This window comes from Mirounga angustirostris, unplaced genomic scaffold, assembly GCF_029215605.1.
Source record: "Mirounga angustirostris isolate CCGP_5_RB_7025 unplaced genomic scaffold, mMirAng1.0.hap1 SCAF_5, whole genome shotgun sequence".
NCBI classification, from domain to species: domain Eukaryota; kingdom Metazoa; phylum Chordata; class Mammalia; order Carnivora; family Phocidae; genus Mirounga; species Mirounga angustirostris.
In genome coordinates this window covers 15,412,517-15,429,945 of record NW_026991713.1, presented here as the reverse complement: position 1 = coordinate 15,429,945, position 17,429 = coordinate 15,412,517, and the positions used below count along the sequence as shown (strand labels likewise).

Below are 17,429 nucleotides of genomic sequence, written 5' to 3'. Positions count from 1 at the left end.
AAAATTCCAATGGTATTTTTCACAGAAATAGAACAAACAACTATAAAATTTGCATGGAACCACAGAAGACTCTGAATAGCCAAAGCAATCTTGAGAAAAAAAAGAACAAAGCTGGAGGCATCACATCTCTTGACTTCAAATTATGTTACAAAGCAATAGTAATCAAAATAGTATGGTATTGGTATAAAAACAGACACATAGATCAGTGGGAAAGAATAAAGCCCAGAAATAAGTCCATGCATATATGGTCAATTAATTTACAACAAAGGAGCCAAAAATATATAATGAAGAAAGGATAGTCTCTTCAATATATGGTGTTGAGAAAACTGGACAGCCATTTGCAAAAGAATAAAATCACTATCTTGCACCATACACAAAAATTAACTCAAAATGGATCAACACTCAAACATAAGACCTGAAACCATGAAACTTCTAGAAGAAAACTTGGTAGTAAGCTCCTAGACATTGCTCTTGGCAATAATTTATTGGGTTTGACACCAAAAGCAAAGGCAACAAAAGCAAAAATAAGCAAGTGGGACTACATAAAACCAAAAAGTTTCTGTACAGCAAAGGAAACCACCAACAAAATGAAAAGGCAACCTATTGATTGGAAGAAAATGTTTACAAATCATATGTCTGATAAGGGGCTAATACTAAAAAGTATAAAGAATTCATACAACTCAGTAGAAAAACAATCAATTTTTTTATTTTTTGTTTTTTATTTTTTTAAAGACATATTTATATATCAGCATCATGATCAGACTATTACATTTAGCAATCAGCAGCATGGGTGCAAAAAAAAATCTATATTAAAACCCTTTGTTGGAATGCTTTACACCTTCCACAGAACAGAAACTACAGTAACCTGTTATACAATTAGTTACAAATACAGACCTTGAGTTTTTTGCCCATACACATGAGCATTGTCTAAAACATGTCTTCTTTGTAGCAGCTCGGCCCTGCCGCCACCGTGCTTGAGTTCACAAATCTGTTGCAGCCTGTAGCTTCCCTGTCACTTGTCTGGCTCTCCTCTCCGGCTGAGCTTTGTTTCCTGGCAGCAGGGAAAATCCCCTGTCACTGCCATAGCTGCTGCTGCTGCTGGAACCGCCGTAACCACCTTGGTTTCACGGTTTGGCAAGGTATTGGCCTCCGCCACCATAGGGGCCAGAGCTTCTGCCTCCAAAATTTCCTCCTCTCATGGGTCCAAAATTTGAAGACTGACTGTTGTAACTGCCAAAATAATGATATTCTGCCACCTCCAGAGTTGCTTCCAACATTACCAAATCTGTTCTAGCCGTCCCCACTGCCACCATATCCACCTCGACTGCCAACAAAGTCCCCTCGCCACTGAAGTTTCCTCCATGACCAAAGGTGTCATTCCCACCAAAACCACCTCCATGGCCACCACCAAAGTTTCCAGAACCACTTCGCCCTCTTTGGCTGGATGAAGCACTAGCCATCTCTTGCTTTGACAGGGCTCTCCTTACTTTATAGTTGTGGCCATTCATAGTGTGGGATTTCTGAATGACAGTTTGTCTGCAGAGTCATGGTCATCAAATGTTACAAAAGCAAAGCCTCTGTTGTTGCCACTGCATCTGCCAGTCATGATTTCAATCATTTCACTTGTCCCATACTGTTCAAAATAATCTTAGATGATGTTCTTCTGTGTCTTCTTTAACGCCACAGACAAAAATCTTTTTCACAGTTAAGTGGGCACCAGGCCTTTGAGAATCTTCTCTCGAGACAGCCCTCTTTGGTTCCACAACTCTTCCATCCACCTTGTGTGGCCTTGCATTTGTGGCTGCATCCACTCCTCCACAGTGGCATACATGACAAACTTTGGACCTGTCATGACCACACAGTCCATAAGTGTTCCCGTTGCTCATAAAGGCTCCTTGGATTCTCATCGGTTGTTTCAGAGCTCAAACCTCAAGGAAGAGCTTCCACAGCTGTTCAGGGTCTTTCGGAGACTCTGACTTAGACATGACAGTGGTGGGAGGGGAGACTTTAACGATGCTTACTTGGCACTGTCCATGGGCAGAAAGGCACAACCTGGTTTTTTAAATGGGCAGAGAATCTGAAAAGACATTTTTCCAAAAAAGACATACAGATGGCCAACAGGTACCTGGAAAGATGCTCAATATCCCTAATCATTAGGGAAATGCAAATCAAAACCACAATGAGATAATCACCTCACACCTGTTAGAATGGCTACTCTCAAAAAACAAGAACTAACAAGTGTTGGCAACGATGTGGGAAAAAAGGAACCCCTGGGCACTGTTAGTGGGAATATAAATTGGTACAGCCACTGTGGAAAAGAGTATAGAAGTTCTTCAAAAAAATTAATAGAACTACCATGTGATTCAGCAACCCCATGATGGATATTTATAAAAGAAAACAAAATCACTATCTCAAAAAGATATATGCACCCCCATATATTCAGTATAGCATTATTTACAATAGCCAAGACATGGAAACAACCTAAGTGTCCATCAGTGGATAAGAAAATGTGGTATACAGGGACACCTGGGTGGCTCAGTTGGTTAAGCATCTGTCTTCAGCTCAGGTCATGATCCCAAGGTTCTGGGATCAAGTCCCTGCATCGGTCTCCTTGCTCAGTGGGGAGCCTGCTTCTTGCTCTGCCTGCCGCTCCCCCTGCTTGTGCTCTCTCTCTCTCTCTCAAATAGATAAATAAAATCTTTAAAAAAAAAAAAAAAAAGAGGGCGCCTGGGTGGCTCAGTTGGTTAAGCGACTGCCTTCGGCTCAGGTCGTGATCTCGGGGTCCTGGGATCGAGCCCCGCATCGGGCTCCCTGCTCCACGGGAAGCCTGCTTCTCCCTCTCCCCCTCCCCCTGCTTGTGTTCCCTCTCTCGCTGTGTCTCTCTCTGTCAAATAAATAAATAAAATCTTTAAAAAAAAAAAAAGAAAATGTGGTATACATATATAATGGAATACTATTCACCCACAAGAGGGAAATTTTGTCATTTGGAACAATGTGGTTGGAACTTGAGGGCATTATGATAAGTGAAATAAGTCATAAAGAAAAAGAAAAATACCATATGATTTCACTTATATGTGAAATCTAAAGAAACAAACATTTTACAAAAAGCCACTCATAGATATAGAGAACAACAGATCAGTGGTTGCCAGAAGTGGGGGTGAGGGGGCAGGCGAAATGGGTGAAGGTGGTCAAAAGGTACAAACTTCCAGTTATAAGTAAGTCCTGTGATATAATGTACAGCATGGTGACCAGGGTTAACAATATTGTATACTGGAAAGTTGCTAAGACAGTGGATCTTAAAAGTTCTCACAAGAAAAAAATGTAACTATGTGTGGTGATGGATGTTAACTAAATTTATTGTAGTAATCACTTCACAATACATACATCTATTGAAACATTATGTTGTACACCTAAAACTAATACAACAGTACATGTCAATTATATCTCAATTTTAGAAAAGGATTTGCCGGGGTGCCTGGATGGATCAGTCAATAGACTGTGTGACTCTTGATCTCAGGGTTGTGAGTTTGAGCCCAATGTTGGGTGTAGAGATTACTTAAAAATAAAATCTTTGAAAAAATAAAAAAAATTAAAAGGGATTTGCCTTTTCTGGAAATGTCACATAAATGAGATCATGCAATATGTAGTCTTTTGCATCTGGATTCTTTTACAAGTGGGAAATGTTACTGAGGAATGTTGAAGCGTGTAACTAATCATATGTACCAGGTGCACGGACAGAGGCAACCATAGGTGGTACTGATAAAAATTATGAAGAACAGAATATGAAAGTAAGCCTGATAAATTATGAAAATCAGGACTTCAGAGTAAGCCTGATAAAGAATTGTGAAAAAGATGATGTCAGAGTAAGCTCAATGTACCTATAACACAAATTGAAAAATTGCTTCTATTAAAAGTAGGATGATGTATAACAACTGTAGCTTTTTAGCCACTTGTGAGTAACTTATATGCATTCTGGTATTTTTTTCACTCAATAATAAAATTTTCTAATTGTATATTTATGAATTGGCATGTTCCTTGGGGTCTCAATTTCTCATTTCTCCTACATACACAGCATGTTTTTGAGGTTCATGTATGTTGTTGCATCTATCAGTGGTTTGGTCCTTTTTAACTGCTGAACAGTATTCTCTTGTATGGATACACAGTCTATTCTCATTATTCCTGGTACTTATGTTCTATAAAATTGCTTCAAACACTGAATTTAGTGAATACTGAATTACTGACTGTAGGGGAAATGCAAGGTTAGGTTCCTGCAACACGTCATTTTCATCAACTAATAATATATAAACTTGTTTTGTGTGTGTTTTTGTCTAATGACACCATATTTACTATTTAGTGTTGATTCATTAACATCGAACTCATGGCAAACAGCACTATAACTCATGCCTGAATGAAGCTTCTCTAACACATGTATTTTTTGCCACAAGGCACATCACAACCTTCTTGTGCTTAGGAATGCTAGCTAGCACTTCAGCCCTAGGCCTGGATACTTTTTTAAACAAAATCACCAACAAAAGCGCCAAAAAAAAAAAAAAGTGAAAAACATGGCACTAAATAGACTGCAAAAGGACAACTGTGTACAGGAATAGAGCTGAAACAAGAAGGCAGAGTGTCGCCTTGTCTGACCTCAGCTGGGGACATATTTGTTGGGTGACTCAATTTTTCTGCTGCCCTGCACATGTGCATATCCAAGAATGGCCAGGAAATTCCTATTGATTTTGAGGTTACAAATAAGTTTTAGCAAGTAGGCAAATCTGCACATGTGGAATCCATGAATAATGAGAACTGACTACTATATTTCATCTATTCACTAGCTGATGAACATTTTGATTATTTCTACACTTAGGCTATTGTGAGTAATTCTGTTAGGAACATTTGCATACAAGTCTTTGCAAAAATATTTGCTTTTATTTCTCTTGGGCAGATACCTACGAGTGGAATTACTTGTTTGTTTACCTTTTTAAGAAACCACCAAACTATTTTCCAAAGCGGCTGTACCATTTTATACCCCCACCAGCAATGTCTGAGGGTTCTAATTTCTCTATGGCTATAGTAAAATCACCATAGGTTATAGCCTATCTTTTGATAATAGCCATTTTCATGGATGTGAAGTGGTATCTCATTACAGTTTTGATTTACATTTCCCTAATGACTCATGATTTTGTACATCTTTTCAGGTATTTATTTAGTCATTCATATGTCTGTTGTAGGTGAAATGCTTATTAAAATATTTCTCTCACTGGGTTTTTTAATTGGGTTGTCTTTTTATTATTAAGGTCTTTCTATATTCTGGATACAAGTCCTTTATCAGATATATGATTTGCAAATATTTTCTCTGTGGTTTGTCTTTCTATTTCAATGGAGTGCAATTTCATGAAGTACAAAAATTTTCAATTTTGATTAAGTCTAGTTTATCAATTTTATCTTCTCTGGAAGTGATTTTGGTGTTGTGTCTAAGAGATTTTGGTGTTGTACTTTGTCTAACCCAAGATCATGAGGATTTTATGCTATGTTTTCTTCTCAAAGTTATATTCTTTATCTTTTGATGTCTAACGATTTTAGTAGAATATTGTGTTGGCCATTATTGAGCAAATTTTCCCTAAATTATTATGTATAAGTCAAAAAGACTTTTTCTCAGAAAAAAATATATTTTAAAATTTTGCTTATAAATATTTCTATGTTCCACTGTTTTGCTTTTCTTCTTAAGGGAGAATTAAGTATTTTGCCTATCTTCTATTATTTGCCATTTGCTCTAGTCTTTTTTATGTCTTTCTTTTATTCTGTTTCATCTTTTCTTTTCTCATTTCTAATCTCTATTAGAAAGAGCCCCTAACTGCTTTCAGTCATGCCTCATCTTGCTTGTGCTTCTTATAAGTTAGTCTTCATTTTTTGTAATGGTTTTGTTTTTCTCTTGTTTCTTCTTTGATACCTATCACTTAATGCTTCACCCCCTCCTATCATCTAGCTAGTACCTCCTATTATCTGACCATTTCTTTCCTGAGCTCATCTACTTCTGCCATGTATTTTCCCTTCTTAGATTTAACTAAAGCATGGAGTTTCTGAAAGTTCACACTGGGATATTGGGTAATCATTTTCTTTTGCTTTGGGTCAACATTTTTCTGTTAAGTTTCTTTGTCCCTCAGGGAAATTTTATTGCCCTATTTCATCATTTTCTTACAATATCATTATAAGAATGTTTTTTACAAAATTATATTAGATTTAAAGATTTATCAGTTATATATTCCTAAGGAGGTTAGAAGAGGGCAACTTCTAGGTTTTGCATTGCAAAATTGGTTTGTCACAGAAAACCTCCCTAATAAAGTGACATTAGAGCAGACTTGAAGGAAGTGAGGTGGAAGGCCAGAAATCCCAAGCATTCTGGGAGAGGGAATAGCAAGTATGAAGTCCCTGCGGAAGGAGAATACTTGATATGTTTGGAAAATAGCAAGGGCCAAGCTGGCTGGAGTAGAGTGTTTAAGGAGGCAAGAATAGAAGAAGAAATCAAGGTGCAAGATAGGGGGAAAGAGTACAACTTCCACAAGGCCTTTGTAGGAAGTGAAAGGATTTTGGCTTTTACTCTGAATAAGATGGGAAACCCCTGGAAGATTCTGAGCAAGAAGTTGACATAATCTAATTGAGATTGCAAAAGAATCACTCTGAATACTTTGTTGAGAGCTGACTATATGGGTGCAAGCATGAGAATAGGGAGCCTGGTTGGGAGACTACTGCAATAATTCAGGTGAGAAATGATGGAAATCTGGACCACAGTGGTAGCAATGGAAATGGTGAGAGATGATTAGATTCAGAATATATTTTGAAGGTACAGATAACAATTCCCCAAAGACTGGATGCAAGCTATGAACAAAAGTGAGTACTCAAGATGACTCCAAGGTTTTTGAACTGAGCAACTACAAGGATATAGTTGTCATCAACTAAGTTGGGAAAGACTGATGAAAGATGAGGTTTGAGGGGCAACAACAGGAATTAGAGTTTGGACATCAACTCTGAAATGCCTGTTATACATCTTAACTGGAGACTTCTAGTAGACAAATTGCTTATACATACAAGCCTGGAGTTCAGGGGAGAGGTCTAGACTAGAGATATTAATTTAGGAGTAATTGGCATATACATAATATTTAAAGTCATGATACAAGAACTAGAGGAGTAATTGAAGTTACTCAATCTAGGGGGTCACTTTTGATTAAGATATCTGAAGCCTGAGCCCTGGGACTCAATGTTTAGAAGTCAGGATGAGAAGGCACTAAAACATGAGATTCGTATAGAGCCTAAAACACCAGTGAAGACCTAGTAGAGAGCCCAAGAACCCACTCACAGAGCGGCCACCTCTCTTCCACATTGCCATGAGGTCATGTACAACACACAGCCTCTGGGGAAGGGGAATGGTGGGGAAGACCACCCTGATGGACTAAGCATTTATCCCTAAAGAGGCTAAATTGACTCTAAAAAGACTCTTTATTATGGAAAGAGACTGAGTTACCTTTAATAACTGGCAATTTGTGATTTTTCCTCTACCATCAAAGGGAATCGAAGCATCAAGGCAAGTTATAGGAATAGAGTGCTGTATGTTTTACACATTTGGGTACAGTATGAAAAATTTAGATTCTGCTATATTGATCAACAATTCAGTCAAAGACATCCATGTTTCTCAGCTCCCCTGAAGCTCTGACAGCCCCAGTGGATCCAATTTACTCTCAAGCCTCAATAGCTTGAAGGCAGAAGATATTGTGCCTTCAATTGTCTATCACAATACAAACAGCTACTATATACTGACACTTACTCTGTGTGTAAGCAGTTTAATACATTGTTCCTTGATCATCATCACAATCTTAGGAGATGAGGACAATCAGTCTACATTTTAGAGATCAGGGAAAAGAAGCCCAGACAAGTAACCTCACCAAAGCAGCAAAGTCATGATTAAAACCAAACTCTGGTTACAGCACCTGGACTTTGATTCACCATATCATATTGCTAGTCACATCACCTTGAAACTTAGGTTCATCTACTCAAGCCTCCAGGAATCTTGAAGGAAGGGGGGGCATAATTAAGGCAACCCACTAGAGACCAATTGAGCTAAGGGAGTTGGAGGTCACATCTTTCATAAGCGTAGAGGCACTGACAGATATATCTTGCTCAAATTTTGTCACTCCTATAATCCATCTTCCTAAGAAGCATTGGGCTGTGGGACTAGTGGTCTATTTTGGGACTATTAACTAGCACAGAGGTTCTGAAAAGCTAATTAATCTCTTGGCAAATAAATGATTAGACCCCATGTAAGGATGTGCCCTCAAAGCAAAGAAGGAAATTAGGTCAAGGAGTCAGCGATAACAAATTTTAGCTTGGCAGTTTTAGATCTAGGGAGAGATTAATGTTGGCTTTTTCACACTTTGGTGAAGGATTTGTGGTTATTTCCCTCAAATTCTATGTGAGTATATATGACAGATTTCAAAAGTTGCTCTAAAATAGGGTTTCCTCTCCTGGAACTCATTTGCCTTCGCAAATTGTTGTTTGATATTAGTATTTCATGTTAGGAGAAATCCATCTTCCCTGGTTACAGAGGACTTGATTTAAGATACTAGATATCCTCAGGTTTTTCTTCACCTGTAAAAGAGAGACCATACCCTTTATAATGCATACAGTATTGCCTAAATCATAGATGGGAAGTTGTTCCCAAACACAGGCCAAACTGAGAGGCTCTCTTACTGCAGTTCACAAAAATCCCAGACAATCATACTGTGTTCTGGGGTCATGGAAAATGTTAACTCAGTAAGTCTGTCATCTAAGGGTAAACATATAGGTTCTTTCAATCTGACTATTGCAGATGACAATAAAGACCCTATGGTTCAACTTCGGGCTGCTCTACTGTGTATTTTTTTAAAGCTCTACCTTGCCCATCTTCACCAATTGCCATTTAACTCTTTATCATTGAAAAGGCTTCTGCCAGGTGAACTCTGCTACCACATTGGGTGCTTTGCCCCAAGGTGAAGTTTTTATTACTAGTTCCCTTCATGGGTCTAATATCTATACTGGATGTGGGTAGAAAATAGTAATCATTCCACTCTGCCTATTTATAAGTATCCAGCTCAAGTCCTTATAAAAGTAGGCACTTAATATTTATTAAAAGATAACTACCTCCCACCTCCTTATCCTAAAAGCTCCCTGCAGGCCACATCCCTATCTTTCTTTTCTGTATTCATTCAGTCCTCATTGTCAGACCACCCATTTTGACATTTATTTGTATTATTCTTCAATGATTTATAAATGCTTAATATGCCCATGTCTTGCCTTAAGAGTGAACTACCTAGGGATAAGATTTATATCACCTATCTTCTAATGCTAAACACATGGATGGTATGTAAGAAATGCCCAATGTTTTGGTTAGATTCTGCTGGCTACAAGAAACAAAGGCTACAGAAGTTCCCTCAACTAATGAGAGAAACTATTCAAAGAGAAACCAAAGCCAAACAGCCCATAGGAAGAGCAGGGCCCGCAGCAGAATCAGGCTATAGGATACTTAGCATTCTACTACTCTAGAAAGTAGAACCAGGGGTAGAAACCAGATTCAAACTGGGGTACCCAGGTTGTTTTCCCTAGGCATATAGACTTGAGTCCCAATAATTCTAGTAGGGAAGCTGGTTTGAAGCTAATCTGATAATAAAAGTTATCTTTCCATATCTATGAGCAGCTTCCTCAATCATAGAGAGTCTACCAGTTCATGGTTATAGACCTTCATGAGGTCTGGTTACACTTACTGTCCTTGCCTTCCATAACATGTCTACACAATCATCTTCCCAATTCCACCTCCTTTTTTTCTGACTCTAGCTCAAATGAGTTTCTCTTTCTCATAACAAAATGATCCCTTTCTAGAAACCAATTTCCTACAATAAAATGGTTCCTCACTAAGATCACAATAGTCTATGAAAGTATCCACATTATTTCAACCCTACAATAAATTTTATTAAAATTGTTTTCTGGGGCGATTGGGTGGCTCAGTCTGACTCTTGGTTTCAGCTCTGGGTCCTAGATCCAGCCCCGCATTGGGCTTTCTTTCTCCCTCTCCCTCCCCCTTCCCCCCTTCCTCTTGGTTCTCACGCTCTCTCTCTCTAAAATAAATAAATGAAATCTTTTTTTTTTTTTAAAGATTTTATTTATTTATTTGACAGAGAGAGACACAGCGAGAGAGGGAACACAAGCAGGGGGAGTGGGAGAGGGAGAAGCAGGCTCCCCGCAGAGCAGGGAGCCCGATGCGGGACTCGATCCCAGGACCCCGGGATCATGACCTGAGCCGAAGGCAGTCGCTTAACCAACTGAGCCACCCAGGCGCCCCAATAAATGAAATCTTTTTAAAAATTGGTTATTGGGCGCCTGGGTGGCTCAGTTGGTTAAGCGACTGCCTTCGGCTCAGGTCATGATCCTGGAGTCCCTGGATCGAGTCCCGCATCGGGCTCCCTGCTCAGCAGGGAGTCTGCTTCTCCCTCTGACCCTCCCCCCTCTCATGTGCTCTCTCTTATTCTCTCTCTCTCAAATAAATAAATAAAATCTTTAAAAAAATAAATAAAAATAAAAATAAAAATTGGTTATTTTCTTTTCAATAATTGAATTCCTTCCTTTTTGGAACTATTGGGAGGAGAAAATACTACCTTCAGTGTACACATTATAGCCTGTGCTGTCTCTTCTGACCATGGAGGGGTTAGTCTCCTATCTTTTTGTAGTTCCCTCAACTAATGCAAAAATGCAGACTACACTGGGCTTGAGAAAATTCTAAGTCACAGGGAGAGATGAGCCAGACAAACCTTCAGTGGCTGAAAGAAGAAAAGAAGATTCATTGACAGAAGAAATAAAAGAGAATCTTTAAGCAATTATAGACTCTCTGTCCCAGCTCTGGGTTAGGAAACTTGGACAGAATTGTAAAACTGGAAAAAGAACTGACAAATGCTAAAGAGGAACTTGAATTCAGGGCTAAAAATTGGGGGTATGTCAGATGTAGATTTTTCTTTAAAATTCACCATAGCTGAGGGGCGCCTGGGTGGCTCAGTCGGTTGGGCGACTGCCTTCAGCTCAGGTCATGATCCTGGAGTCCCGGGATCGAGTCCCACATTGGGCTCCCTGCTCAGCAGGGAGTCTGCTTCTCCCTCTGACCCTCCTCCCTCTCATGCTCTCTGTCTCTCATTCTCTCTCTCTGAAATAAATAAATAAAATCTTAAAAAAAAATAAAATAAATAAAAAAATAAAATTCACTATAGCTGAGCAGAAAGAAGAGATGCCAGGGAAATATGATGATATGGAGTCCCTAACTAGGAATACACAGTTAAAGATGACTTTATGAAAGATATGAAAGTACAACCGGTTGATCCCAAAGACACTAGATATGAAATGCTTGATTGCAAAATTTTTCTCCTTCAGGAAAAAATTTCTTGAATCCCTGTCGAGAAACTTCAGGAAAGGGCGCCTGGGTGGCTCAGTTGGTTAAGCGACTGCCTTCGGCTCAGGTCATGATCCTGGAGTCCCGGGATCGAGTCCCACATCAGGCTCCCTGCTCGGCAGGGAGTCTGCTTCTCCCTCTCCCGCTCCCCCTTCTTGTGCTCTCTCTCTCTCTCACTCTCTCTCTCAAATAAATAAATAAAATCTTTAAAAAAAAAAAAAAGAAACTTCAGGAAAACAAAGACAACAGTAGCTACTGATGTTGGAAGAGTTGGTAAATGAACCAACGTGGCACATTGAGACACTTTAAGCAGACAGCTCTATGGCAGTCTGATGAAGTTTCATACTCACCCAGGGAACTATGAGTGAGGCTGAATTCTGCAAGTGAAACTGGAAGGTTTCCAGGTATTATGCAGTCTTCTTTAACTGCTTCTTAGAAGGCGCCTGGAGCACTTAAAGCAGAATGAAGACCCTGGCCACCACTGCCACTGAAGAAGAGGGAAACAAGAAAGTCCATCAAAACGAGGCCTTCTGAGCACTAGTGGGTGATGTCCAGAATGGGCCATTAGCATGGACTGTGAAATTAATCTCAAATTAATCCACCTGTATCTTTGCTTGATCTCTACATAACATGATAGAGGTTATTATAAAAGTATTAGCCCCTGTTAAATCATTCTTAAACTAGATATTTACTCAAGAGAAATGAAAGCATGTTCACACAAAAACCTGGACCCACATTTTATAATAGCCCCAAACTGGAAATAATCTAAGTGCCTTTTAATTGGTGAATGGATAAGCAAATATTTTCGTCTTCATTCCCTTTTCCTAGGTCTAAAGGAGAGCAGCCATATATGCTCCTAAAGGGCAGCACTTCATAGCATGCTCACTGCACGAGCATCCCATCAGTAACACAACCCGAGTTCAAAGATGCTCAATTTGCTTCTATGTTTTTACCCACTTTTGCCTACTTTGCCTACTTGACCACTGTTGGCTACTGGTAGGCTCTCAAAGGCCTTTACCTCTACAGGACAGCATTAGGAAACTCATTTGTGCAATAAACATGTTCCTGCAAAGCTGTAAATCAGAGTTTTTGAAATCCAAATATATTTTCCCACAGTTCCTTAGTTTCAGAGATGTTTTATCTTAATTTGTGATTAATAATCAGTTGGCAGTGACTTTCAACTCCAGTTTTAAGTTACTCCACTATAAACCAAGTAGTTCCTCATTTGTACAAAAACATTTTTTTAAGATTTATTTATTTATTTAAGAGAGGGAGTGAGAGAACTTGAGCACGAGCATGGGGGAGGGGCAGAGGGAGAGGAAGAAAACAGACTCCCCACTGATTGGGGAGCCTGACTCAGTGCTTGATCCCAGGACCCTGAGATCATGTCCTGAGCCAAAATCAAGTCAGATATTTAACTGACTGAGCCACTCAGGCACCCCTGTCCAAAAACATTTCAATGTACTATGAACTTACTCTACAAAAAAGAAAGGACAAGTTCTTTCATAATGTGGATTATGCACTAATAATTTATCTTTTTAAGATTTAGAATTTAATTATCAGGTGGGCTACTGTTCTTGTCTTTATATTCATAGTGCCCAGTGGCCATACCTCATATCTCAACTTTTTTTCCATTTCAACATTTTTCTAAAATCAGGCTTATTGAGATATAATTGACATGCAATAAAATTGCTCCTAAAATTTCTTCAAAACTCTATGAGTTTTATTTTTTTAAAGATTTTATTTATTTATTTGACAGAGAGAGAGAGCACAAGCAGGGGGAGTGGCAGGCAGAGGAAGAAGGAGAAGCAGGCTCCCTGCTGAAGAGAGAGCCTGACGTAGGGACGTGGGGCTCAATCTCAGGGCCCTGGGATCATGACCTGAGCCGAAGGCAGATGCTTAACCAACTGAGCCACCCACGTGCCCCAAAATTATGAGTTTTGAAAGATGCAATGTGTAACCCACATCACACTCAAGATACAGAACAGTTCTATCATCCCCAAAAGTCCCTCAAGCCCCTTTGTAGTCAACACTTCCCGACTCCCATGCTACCACTAATCTGTTTTCTTTCCCTACAGTTTTGGCTTTTACAGAAACATCAGTATATAGATATTTGAATTTACATCTTTCACTTAGAAGAATACATTTGAGATTAATTTATGTTGTATCAGTAGTTTGTTCCTTTCATTGATGAGTATTTTCCATTGTATATACAAACCACTATTTGCTTATCCATTCACCAATTAAAAGGCACTTAGATTGTTTCCAGTCTTTGACTATTATAAAATGTGTGTCCAAAAAAAAAAAAGTGTGTCCAGGTTTTTGTGTAAACATGTTTTCATTTCTCTTGAGTAAATATCTAGGAATGGTATTGCTGGATCATATGGTAAGCTTATGTTTAACTTTATAAGAAACTGCCAAACTGTTTACTCAAATGTCTCTCTACTATTCTGCAGCCCCACCCACAATGTCTGGGAGTTCTAGTTGCTCCACATCCTTAACAGCACTTGGAATTATTTTTATTTTGACCAAGGAGTAATATTTCATTGTGGTTTTGATTTGCATTTCCCTAGTGACTAATGATATAATTTCTTTTGCCATCCATATATCTCCTATGGTGATCATTCAACTACCCCAATTTTTTAAAAAGATTTTGAGAGAGAGAGAGAGAGCACAAGTGGGTGGGGGAGGAGCAGAGAGAGAGAGGGACAAGCAGACTCCCTGCTCAGTGGGGAGCCCGATGTAGGGCTTGATCCCAGGACCTTGAGATCATGACCTAAGCTGAAGTGAGATGCTTAACTGAGCCACCCAGGCACCCCAACTAACCCAATGTTTTTAAAACTGGTTTCCTTGTCTTTTTATTGAGTTGTAGGAGTTCTTGATACAGTCATTTATCAGATATGTTTTGCAAATATTTTCTCTCAGTCTGTTGTCTTTTCATTTTCTAAACACTATCATCCAAAGAGCAGACATTTTTATAAATTAATTTTTTAATGGAACTTTGGGTGTTGTAAGAAATTTTTTGCCTAACCCAGGATCACAAAGATTTTGTCCTATGTTTTCTTCTGAAAGTGTTATAATTTTAGATTTATGATCCATTTTGAGTTATTTTGTTTGTGGGGCAAGGCATGGGTTGACAGGTTGTTCTCTTTTTTCTTGCAAAATAATGTTCAACTATTCCAACATTTTCTTTTCTTTTCACTATCTTTTGGTAAGATTCCATTTATCAGACACTCCATACAGAATCTACAAAAATGAAGGACATCCTTTAGCTTTGGTGTGACAATCTTATGACTAGAGATGGGAGGACAGTTCCCACTTTCTTTGGCAAGAAATGTGTAAGTAGTGTGCTTTCTGCTCCATAGATATGCATTCTATAGGACAGTCCAGAAAGAACTGTCAGTGCTCTCTAGCCAGGGATCACCAGGAACACACCAGTGGTTTGACAAGGGTGCTTATTACTCAATTTCAATGAGGGAAAGCACACACTATGGGCATCAGTGAGGCATCTCAGTAAGAGGAAGGACTTATATTAAGTTTTAGATTTGTGTCAGGTGATTTAGGGAAATGTGCTTTAAATTGGATGCTGTCAGGAAGCAGGGGTAAGTCTACGATTGAGTATCTTAATAAATCTTAATAAATCTTTTGGAGAAAGAGGGAAGACTAGCATGACACTAAAGCTGTAATTGGTAAAGAAGTAACAGTCACATTATTTGATATTTTCAGTTTGTGTATTCCATTTGGTGGCTTGGATATGTTTCATGTTTTCGCCTATGTTCAGACATGGTTATGGGGTAGTCTTATTTTTGTCCTGATCCATCATGATCATGTAGTGGCCTTTTCTGATGTTGATGTTCTCTGAAACCGTTTATGTTCCACAGGAGACATCAAGGCCTAGCTATGCCAGGCCAGCTCCTAGCAACACCAAGACCTGGCTGATAGCACCAGGTCAGCCTCTGGATGTCAGGGACTGCTTTTTTCTCTCAGAATATAGTGGTTGAGAACTTAGCCGTAGAGTGAGAAAACAAAACGTGTTTGATTCCAGGATCTGCTCTTTACTGGCTGTGGACCCTTGGATAAATTATCTAACTTCTATCTGCCTCAGTTTTGTCATATGAATATGGGATAACAGTACTTGCTCATTGAATTATTGGGAGGAATGAGATTTGTGCTAAAAACTTGTGTCAAGGGGCACCTGGGTGGCTCAGTCAGTTAAGCGTCTGCCTTCGGCTCAGGTCATGATCCCAGGGTCCTGGGATAGAGTCCCGTGTTGGGCTCCTTGCTCAGTGGAGAGTCTGCTTCTCCCTCTGCCTGCTGCTCCCCCTGCTTGTGCTCTCTCTTGCTCTCTCTCTGACAAATAAATAAATAAAATCTTAAAAAAAAAAAAAAAAAAAAAAACGTGTCAAATAAACCTTAGTTCTATCACAGAAAAGGTTAAGAAAGCTATTGGGGCAGAGAAAGGAAAACCAAGAATAGTCCAGGTAATTGTGCCAGGAAAGTCAAAGAACAGTAAGAAAGTGAGAACAGAAAAGCAAAATAATTTACATTGGGTGATAATCTATATAAAGCTGTTAACTGTCCAGCTCATTTCAAAATGCCAGGATAATGCAATACATTCATAAAAACATGATGGAACACAGGAAAACATGTGGACTTCATACCAAGTGATTTGACATTTAAATGAATTCACATAGAAACACTGAGAAGAGTGGTCAACAACTCAACAATGAAAACTATTATTGTGCCTATGCTAGGAGGTAGATTCACGTGACGGATAGAAAGTTGGATTGGGATCCCTTTCAACTTCAATGCCTATAAATAATTTATTTCTTGCTTTCATGCTTTTGGTGTACAGCTTGCTTCTTTCTGGCCCTTACTTTTTGAATGCCCCATCTTGTTAAGCATGCAATATCACATCTAATTTCTAGCTTTTCAATAATGCAGAAGGCTCTCTGTGTGTAACCAACTACAGGAAAATAGCGATTTAAGAGACTGGATAATTGATAAAGGCTGCATTAAGAATTTGTTCCATTAAAAGAAAATTATTGCCTGAAGGCTCCATGGACCCATCATTTTAAGACATTATACAATCTTTCAAAATAACATCTAGAAATGGTTTCATTTTAATAATCTGAGAATGAGATTTCACAGAACAGGAATCAAGACCTGCGTGGATTCAGTCTATAAAATGAAGAGGGCCTGACTTCCTTGAGGCTCCTTCTGTCACACCAAGGTACCCCAAATCAAGCCAGCATTCTTCTGTAGAAGCTATTTCATCATGATCATAATATTTTCATTTTGGATCTAAGGGCAGGTGGGCACGGAGTGATGCTATTCACTTTTACAAGTTTGAAAACTGAGGTAATAAGAAATGTGTCAGCCTTACCAGAAATACATGCCTATCTATACTGGCAGTTTTATAAGGTTCTGGTGAACTCACAACCTCCCAAAGAGCTTCCCTCCATCTTGGTTGGTTTATGCGGTGGTTTTTAACCACTGCTGCGGATTACAACTTTAATAACTGTAAAATGCACAATCTCCCAGGAGCGGCCTCAAGTTTTATTAATCATTCATACTTTATTACTGATTAAATTCTCTTGTAGAGAGAGAGAAGTGAAAAGGAAGAACAGTGTAATTGTCCACTTTGTAATTCTGCCTAGTGTTCACCCTGGGAAAGTTATGTATAAGGACAGAGGTTTCTGTGATAATAATAGGTACCAAACTCTTCACATTTTGGGTAAACACCACAATCCTTAGAGCCTAATCATTCAAATAATATTTTACTTATTTTTGTAATTTTTTTTTTTAGAGAGGGAGGGGAGGAGGGACAGAGTGAGAATTCTAGGCAGGCTCCACGCCCAGTGCAGAGCCAGGCAGCTGGATCATGAGATCACGACCTGAGTGGAAACCAAGAGTCCCACACTTAAGTTAATGAGCCACCCAGGCAATCCCATCCAAATTATATTTTAAA

At 39.0% G+C, this 17,429-nt stretch overlaps 1 protein-coding gene across 3 annotated transcripts in view; it reads right to left on the bottom strand.

The window, feature by feature from the left end:
* Window positions 1–915: 915 nt before the first annotated feature.
* Window positions 916–17,429, bottom strand: part of CRY1 (cryptochrome circadian regulator 1) — a 137,829-nt gene continuing 121,315 nt past the window's right edge. For all 3 annotated transcript variants that reach the window (XR_010411368.1, XR_010411369.1, XM_064590671.1), the window contains one exon: window positions 916–2,077. The gene's annotated coding sequence lies outside the window, so the exon portion shown is untranslated. The remainder of the gene's footprint in view (window positions 2,078–17,429) is intronic.